The sequence below is a fragment of the Athene cunicularia genome, assembly GCF_003259725.1.
Source record: "Athene cunicularia isolate RWA chromosome 2 unlocalized genomic scaffold, athCun1 chr2_part1, whole genome shotgun sequence".
NCBI classification, from domain to species: Eukaryota; Metazoa; Chordata; class Aves; order Strigiformes; family Strigidae; genus Athene; species Athene cunicularia.
In genome coordinates this window covers 67,070,280-67,079,092 of record NW_020799095.1, presented here as the reverse complement: position 1 = coordinate 67,079,092, position 8,813 = coordinate 67,070,280, and the positions used below count along the sequence as shown (strand labels likewise).

Here is an 8,813-nt window from a genome sequence, read left to right as displayed (position 1 = left end):
GTCCCCTAGGTCAACCCACAGACCTACGTATCCCATGTACGGGGAGGGGTAAGGTGTTCGTTCCATGGGATGATGTCACTAGCATAATCATGTCAGCCTTCATTAGCATATTGAGGGGTGTCAAGTTTAATATGCATTTCGTGGATAATGAAGCAAAGTTCATTCACTGGACACATGGCCCTTGAAATCTGCCCAGGTGCCCCAGGGCAGAGCTGTCCCATCTCCACAGGGCTCTCTCCCCCAGCTGCATCGGGCAGCCTTATTAGCTTCGGCCTCCATAGAAAGCACCCTGTGACTCATGGTTTTGTCTTGCGAGTGTTTGAGGCATATTTTCAATCAGCCTCAACTTTTGCTTTCCCAGGCTGTTTGTCTTAGTTTTTCACAGGCCTGGTTTCTCAACTCTCACAGATGGTCTTTTTGTTCTGTGTTACCAAGCAGCAAGCTCTATGTACTATGGTCTCTGACAGGTATGTATACATCCTACCACATGACAGAGGATTGATGATAACTCTCTGTCAGAATGTTTGCGATGAAAGAAAGAAGCATATTATGCATTAAATCATCACCTAGTAAACTGCTTATCTAAATAGGAGTCTTAAGAACAGTTACTTTTAAATTATTTCTGCTAATAATAAGGAAAAGTTAAGGAAATGTTACAGAAAGATACAATATTTACTGTAGCTATTTGACTTAATTACCAAATACAGAATAATCAGTATAATTCAAAGTAGCTAAGAAATCGAGCCAGAATCTTAGGCTCTACCAAGAAAACCTTCATCTTGTGTCCAACTTACCAAATGTAAAAATACTTTCTTTTTCCTAACAGCTATGTGTCTCTGTTTCCAGCTTTAAAAATCAATTATAGCTGGCAATGAATAATTAAACCAGCTAATGAGATGTTATTTTAAATTACAATGCTACTTTCTTTGAGCTGGTTTTGCACTAAGCCTTAACTACCATATCTGCATTATTATGATCCCTTTATAGCTTCACAAGCTTGTTTTTGTGTGGGTTGCTTTCAGTTAAATATCACCTGCAGTCATACTAAGAAATAATTAAGTATTTTGAATTGCAGGTTTCCATAAACCAAACCAAACCAGGTAAAATGTAGGTCCACTCCATAAAATGAAAGTTATTTAATGCCACTGCATCACTAAAATACAACTAGCTACAGTGTGCGTATTTCCATCATGTAAGAAACAACCTACTGCAGTTAACTTTAGCAGTCAGGTTAATTGCATTTCTTTCATCTAAGTACACCACTGAGTGTGTTGTAAAGTCATTTAAATGGGTTGCTGACCCAATTCTGCATTTTCTTTTTCAGAGGCTGGTAATAAAACGATATTGTCTGAAGCACATATACCATCAGGGTTAGATTTTCTGATGCATGGTTTCTTTTCAAAACATCTAGAATATTATATATATATAATGTTGTACCAAGTAATAAAGAAGACATGCAAAGTGAGAATGTGAACAATAAATATGTCACATGCTTTCTAAGCAATTACATTTCTGCTGTTTTATGAGTTAATAATATGAATAAGCAGTTCCTTTAACATCCATCTCTCCTTCTTATCTATCCCTTGCATCTGGTGATGCTTTTTGCAAACAGGACATTTGTTAATATGATATGCTTTGCATATCCTCTCTCCTTCAATGCATGTCAAGAGAAATTGTTGAAAGCATCCTACCCCATTCAGCAATATGGCACGAAGACCCACTCTCCTGCCATCACTACTATTGAGATCTGGTGTTGGAAGGTCCTGAGAAAAGCATTTAGACAGACACTTTTATGCCTATGGCTATGTAGTTTGCCCTCTGGTCTCACCTTAACCTCCATCATGTCATGCTACAATCCCCTACTCTGAACTGGTAGGAGAGAGCTGAACTCCACAGCACACAAAACAGTGTTTATGAGCAGCATTCCCTCCTTTTCTTTTTCCCTTTTATTCAGAGAACCTTAGGAGCCCATTCTCCTACTCTGGAGTACAACCAGCCCCTGTTCATTCATGTGGAGCTGTTCTTTCTCCGATTTGAAAGCACAGGCCTCAGGGATGCCTGAAACCTTGTACAATATTTCCAGTTCCAACTGATAAGTCCAGCTTTCTTGTCTTTCTAGCCTGCATCTTTCCCTGCAAACTTCAAAGCACTTGCTCTGTCGATTTCTGACAACACTCTGATATAAAGGGCCATGAAAGAACAGGAATTAGAGAGGAGAGGTCTCATGGCTGCTTGGCCTGAACATCTGTACCTCTGTTGCTGACCTCAAAAGACTCCAAAACAGAGAACGTTCCCTTCAGTCGCCCTTTCTTTGCTGAACCTAATCCCTATGCTGTCCACTGTGTCCCATTATTGCCATGCCCAACAGCACCAGAACAAGGAAGACTCTTTGCAGAATCTTCTCCTGAACTCTGCTGGGGAGGGGCTCAACAAGCACAGCCTCCCTCTGTGGTTGCCTGGCCTCACACCGGGAACAGACACACACATGGGATTTCCTCAAGATGCTAGTCTGCCCCATGGTAATATATTGAAATATGTTCTCCATCAGTGCAGCAACAGTTGTCTATGGACAAAGCAAAGAATGGGAAGAGGGGAAGAAAAGACAGAGAGAGGAGTGATAGTTTAGAGAGAGAATAATAGCTTTCTGGGAAGGAAGAGGTGGTTTTGAAGGTCAGGAGGAATTCCCATTTCCTGAAGGGGGATTTAGATGTTCAAAAAGGAACATTAAAGGCATTAATGATCACATGTGAATTAATGCCAAGAGAAGCATATTCATGAAATGGAGTCCTAAAGAAAACCTGAATTTTCAATGCATTTCTGAATGTACTTGGTTTGTGCTCCTGGGTGAAAGCACACTGTACTTACAAGGACATGAATATCTTCACAAGAAACTTGGGGATGGGGGCAAAATCAGAGATGATTTGTCATTTACTGAAATTACTCATAAGTCATCCCATTTCCAAATGGGATGTGTCCCCCTTCTCTTGGCTTCCGGCCTGTAAATATGCAATATATGGCTTAAAAGCCAGAAACAGGTTAAAACACAGCTATGCTGATAGGCACAGACAGTAGGAAAGTCATTTTGCTAATTTGAACCGGACTGAATCTGCTCTGTTTCACAAGATTTGAAGGCACACTATATCCCAGCTAATACCCCCTGCTTCTCTTCAGTTTTCCAGTGCAAACCTGGGTTGTTAATAAGGGTCTAAAGATCTGTCCTGTGACTTCTACAGTGACATTCTGAATGAAACAGAATGAAAGCTTGTCTGATACGTGCAGAAATCCTGAAGTACTCAGGATTTAATGCAATTAGACCCTGAATTGTATATAACGCTATTCCAAAAGTACCAGATTTCAAAGATACTTGTGCAACATTAATGCAAAATCACTGGGAGAAGCAAGATAAATTGTATTCTTTTTCACTGATTTTTCTTTTAAAATCATTTCAAATCAACCACCACCAAAATCAAACCTAGTCTTTGCATTTCACAGATCACATCCTCAGTCCACTGAGTTCTTGTCACTCTTAATGAACTCTGTTATTGCATAAGAGGTCTTTAATACCTACCAATATCTAGGTCTGACTTAGAAACTTGATAAAAGGTCTTCAGGTTTATGCCTACCCCAGGTGGAATTCTGTTAAGACAGGCTGAGGTTTAGGTATCTTTTCAAGCATCTGAAGCTGAATCCAAAATACCACAGAGGAAATGATTGAATATGGCCCTGGAATATAAATAAGAAGGTGCAATAACTACTTTCCCTTGGTTTGCAAAGCATGTCTTTCAAAAAAACCCACCTATTTCTCCTCCAAGTAAACTTTCTACCATAACCCCACTGTTCAAGCTTTCTAGAAAAATAGGCTCTATATATAACAGGGTAAACGTCATCTTTCACTGAAAGTAAAGACTAGTTCAAATACCATTCTACTGTAGAAATATGGACATATTAGCCTATTCTCAAGTTGTCTAAAGTTTTCCTCAAAAATATTAATTTCAAATTATAATCATTTAATAAACACTTAATTGATATAGCCTTTTTTCTCTCCTCGATATCTCCTCACCAGAAATCAAAGCTAATTAATTCCATGCAGAGTCTCTGAAAACATTTCTCTAATATATTCAACTCAGCATTCATTATGTCTTTCTGAAATCTCAGAAAATATGACTTGGTGTTCTCTGGTACTAAAATCTACAGAAATCACTAAGAATTACAACTTTTCATTTGAATGTACAAATCTAGATATAAAAAACCCTAAAAACCACACACAAAAAACCCACAGAGGGGAAACTATACCAATGTCCATCTGACTACTATTTCCTTATCAAATACACTTATTTTTGCATTATTAGCTACCTTACTAAGGGAAGTACAGCAGGTAACAAGCGTCTTTAAAATCAGACTAAGTTTTTTAATCATGACACTGTCTTAGTTGGCTTTGGTGCAATCTTTGTTGTAATTTTTATATTTAGTTTTGGACTACATCTTTACAGCCACCTTAAAGTTACATTTATTGTGATAAACCAAAACATTTTAGAGGTAAAAAGCTCCATCTGCTGGATATTTTGCTGTATATCTTAACTTTTTCTGTGATTTTTATAATGTTATTACTTACATCTTTATTGTCTCTCCCTCTGATGGAAACCTCATTCTTTTACATTATTGAAAGTAAATAATTTACTGAACACAATACAGCAGAATATATTATCAGTATTTACTGATAGAAAACATAATATAGAAGATCTGGGATCTGCCTCATTTACTTTCCACTTGACTTTTATTTCCAGGCAACTTTATTTCACAGAAACAACTTAATAAAGTTCTGAAATTATTTTGGACCACAAGCTAAGTTAATGCTTTAAAGTGTGACTGCAAGTCCTGATATGCAACCCTAGCTTCTACATCAGATCCAACTGAAAAAAAAAAAAAACAAAAAAACCCAAAAAAAACCCCATAAAGAACATTCATATAGTTTTTGCACAACATGGCCCATTTTTCAACATCATGAACATGACACACAGTCTAGACATTTCCGTTTCATGATTAAGTATGTTTCAACCATTTTTCAGGAAGAAAGTTATTTTATTTAAATGAAGCTTGGTATCAATCTTTTCAGCTAGAGGTGTGTTATGAACAGCAGCTGCCAGAGGCCCACGATGGAAGAGCAGCACAAGTGCCAGTGCCAAATGTTGACAGCTTTGATAGAATATGGGTAATATTGTTGCTCTCTGCTCTACCTCACTTTTCTTTTAGATGTGCTGCAATATCTCAAGTACAAATATTCAGATCACTGCCAAATGCATTTACATGCCCTACATCATCTATCAAAGAGATGATCAGCATTAGAAACATTTTTAAAATTATAATTGAAGCTTAAAGGAAAGCAAATATTTGCAGAGATTTACTTAAGTCTGACAGATGTGATTTATGTTTCTAAAAGTTTAACTCAGCTCCACTTAGCATTTCAGGTAGTTGATAAAGTAATACTCTTTCTGCACCTTGTATTCCATTGTTACATATTTTAATTTTTTTGTTATGATAAGAAATGGTAATCATAGTCTATGAAAATGTTAGTATGCTATTGAGCTGTACATTATTCTAATGTTGACTGCCAAGATCAAGCAGCAACACTGCCTTTCATCCAACACCTGTCACTGTTTTATATGCATGTTTGCAAAGAAACATTTACAGGGAGTTTTAGGAACAATTGGCATCTTTAATTCACTGAGTTTGCACTATTTTACTATGAAGTACAGATGTATAGTTTTCTGGACTTGTCAACACAGAAACCTTTAATTTTAAAATCAATAAAGTATTTCACACTGGATCCAGATATAAAACTATCCCTCTTTTCCACAGGGAAATGAAAATGTCTTGCACTAAAAAACAAAATGAGGGAGGAGGGAGAGAGGATTTCTCTCTGCAGTTTCCACAGTCCCATGGAAAGGGATTTGCAAACCTTGAAGGGTGGAAGCACTTCATCCTTATCTTCACTGTTCTTTCTTGTTGAGTGCGCTTCATCAAACACCCTGGATGAGCTTAGCAGAGAGATAAGGCATTGGCACACTTTGCTGGCTCTGTCTATTGGCTGTACTGTATACACAATGGTCTTAAAGTCAAGGAAGTGTTATTGAACGGGAGGATGCACATTTGTTGCTTTGTCCTCTACATGTATTTCCTTGCTGAAAAAGACAAGAGAGAAAGTAAACCACTTGCCTCCACATACAAACACTATTACATAGCCCTCAAATCCTGTGAGATATGAGGTAATTTTTCCAAAACAATGCTTACAAGTGACTGCTACAATTTCTAGAGCTTTTGCCGGGAAGAAGGCATGATTCCTATCCATTAGCAGTTTTAAATAAGTCTTCTAAGGAAGATCTGGCATATGTTGATAAACTTCATTATCCATGAACTGCCTCTTATTTTTCTAAATCTCTATCCCTATATGTAGCAGACAAAAGAAATGCATAACTTGTCTGTGTTCCAGTAAGTACTGTCATTAATATCATGGGTCTATTTCCTCCAACCCAGACTCGTTTGAAGCTCTTACTAAACTACATGTGCATTTTGCCTGAACACACAATTGCACAGATCAGTCATTTGGACAACACATGGTGATTTGCAACCAATATAATATATCAGCCAAAGCACAATCTTCCTTTTTTAGAATATTTTTTCTCAGTTCATCACAACACAGCCATTCAAACATTCAAACAGAACTCATAGGTACTTGTTATAACTAGAGTTCTTTCTGAAACAGAAGTTAAAAGGGTATGCTAAATACAGGAGTAATTAATATGGATATATATCGTGTAAGAGAAAAATCATATAGGGTAGTATGTAAAGCACAGGAATATGAAGAGGAAGACAAAGAAGGTTCTAGAAAAGGGGCAGATCTAGAGAGAAGAAAGGGTAACAAGGAGATAATCAGAATGCAATTTAAAAAGCAAATAAAAAGAAGCTTGATATCTGAATATACCTTACTCTTTGGAAATCCTAAAAATAATCTTTTAAGATAGCTGAAAGTAATTAGGGAGGAATGAAATTTTTTGCTCTTTCCTCACATTTTTAGCCAGCTGGGTACAAATACTCAGACAAAAGGAGATATAAACCCAGAATAGTGCAAATGGAGAAGAAACTGAAAAGATCAGGAAAGACACTTCAGCCAGAGCCAGAGATGGGCAAGCAACAGTTATCAAGAGAACGAGTGGAACTGTAGCTGCGTATAAAGGAAAAATTTTGAACAATTACAGGGTTTGTTTACTGAAGTTTGAGCGGTTTCCTTTTTGGTGATTTAACAAAACATCTTTGGCCTGCAGTACGAGCTTCTCCTGTATTCAATCTTCTAATGAAAGTGTATCATATATTTAAACTATGGCAAGATCTACAATAAGCAACTGTCTTGTACTTTTATCCAAATTATAAACTAAATTGGTTTAAAAAATAGTTTTAAAAACCTCTGCATTTTTGTCTGTGTGTAGCTATTGATGACATCTATATGCACTACAAGAAGATGAGAGATGTTCTTCCTAAACCAGCAACAGTAACTTGAAAGTATTAGTGAAATTTTAGTGTGGTCATGTGCAAACTCTGAACCCCACACAACTTGATCTAAAATATGTAAAGCCTCTAAGAGGTAAAGACAAGATAATTATGAATGTACTTTTAACACTGCAAGTTTCACTTTTTTTGATCGTACATATCAACCTAAATATTTAAAAAATCTAATGCTTATCTAATGGAATATGTCTTGAGAGTATCAGGTAATATCCTGAAGAGAGACATCCTGAAGAGAGACCCTTCTTCTGTTTGGAGGCATGTAAAAGCAGTATTCGCTTACAAAATCTTTGTCATATATCACACAAACTAACCCTCAAATCAAATGTCACATTTCTAATTAGAGGCTGACACAAATTTAACATGTTATACTATTGCCAAAATAATTAATGCTCTTTCAGCAGCATAAGAACCCTTCCTTTAAGTTTTTTCTCTGATAGAAAGCACAAATTATGTACAATTAAAATCTTTTGATGCAGATCTTGTTTTTAATGATATCTGTCAATTTCCACTTGAGAAAATTGGTCTTTTTCACCTTGTTTCACCATCAAATCTACTTTGTATTAATGGCTTTTTTTTTTTTTTTTTTTTACTTTAATGCAATTTTTACTTTTCTCTCCTTTGTACTGTAGTATCGCAGACTTGCACCAGTGCTTCTAGCAGTTTAAGAACTCTTGTAGGACTACTGGTCCCTTATTTAAAGAAAAACACATCTACAATTGTACAAATTAATGTCCCATAAAATCAAGCAAATGCTCAGAATCTCTTGAATATTTTTAATCCCTCAGAAGTATTTTGTTGGTGATGGCTTATTTTGGTTGGGTGGGTGGGTTTTCAGGGTTGATTCTTGTGCCTGGGTTGAAGAAAAAAGTTTAAATTACAATATTGGCAGTCCTCCCTAGAAAGAAGCTGTAAACTGTGCTCAATTGTAAGTTTTACACCAGACTTTGAACACCCCTTTACTCATGCTGAAGTTGCATGAACATTTACAGTGCTAGAAGTTCTATTGAACTCAATCCTATTGAGTTCACCCCTATAAAGTTCATGAGAAGTTGAAATAAATTAATTGGCTGTTCAGATGAGAGTCTGGAAAGATGTCACATAACATGCTAAGCAATGAACAGGCTAGTGCATTGAGCAGTCTTTTTTGGCAGTTTGTTTCAGCTGAGGAAGAGATTTGTATTTAAACTTTAAATGTTGTTTTGATACTGAAGTGGAGACATATAAAGAAAAAGAAGGCCTCCTAGCCAACACAA

General features: G+C 36.5%; 1 long non-coding RNA gene across 1 annotated transcript; it reads left to right on the top strand.

Annotated features, from left to right (window-relative positions):
• Nucleotides 1-447: 447 nt before the first annotated feature.
• On the top strand, nucleotides 448-7,348 carry LOC113477024. The gene is made up of 3 exons (XR_003397827.1): nucleotides 448-467; nucleotides 5,114-5,209; nucleotides 7,254-7,348. It is a non-coding gene; the product is annotated as an uncharacterized LOC113477024 (long non-coding RNA).
• The last annotated feature ends 1,465 nt before the right edge of the window (nucleotides 7,349-8,813 follow it).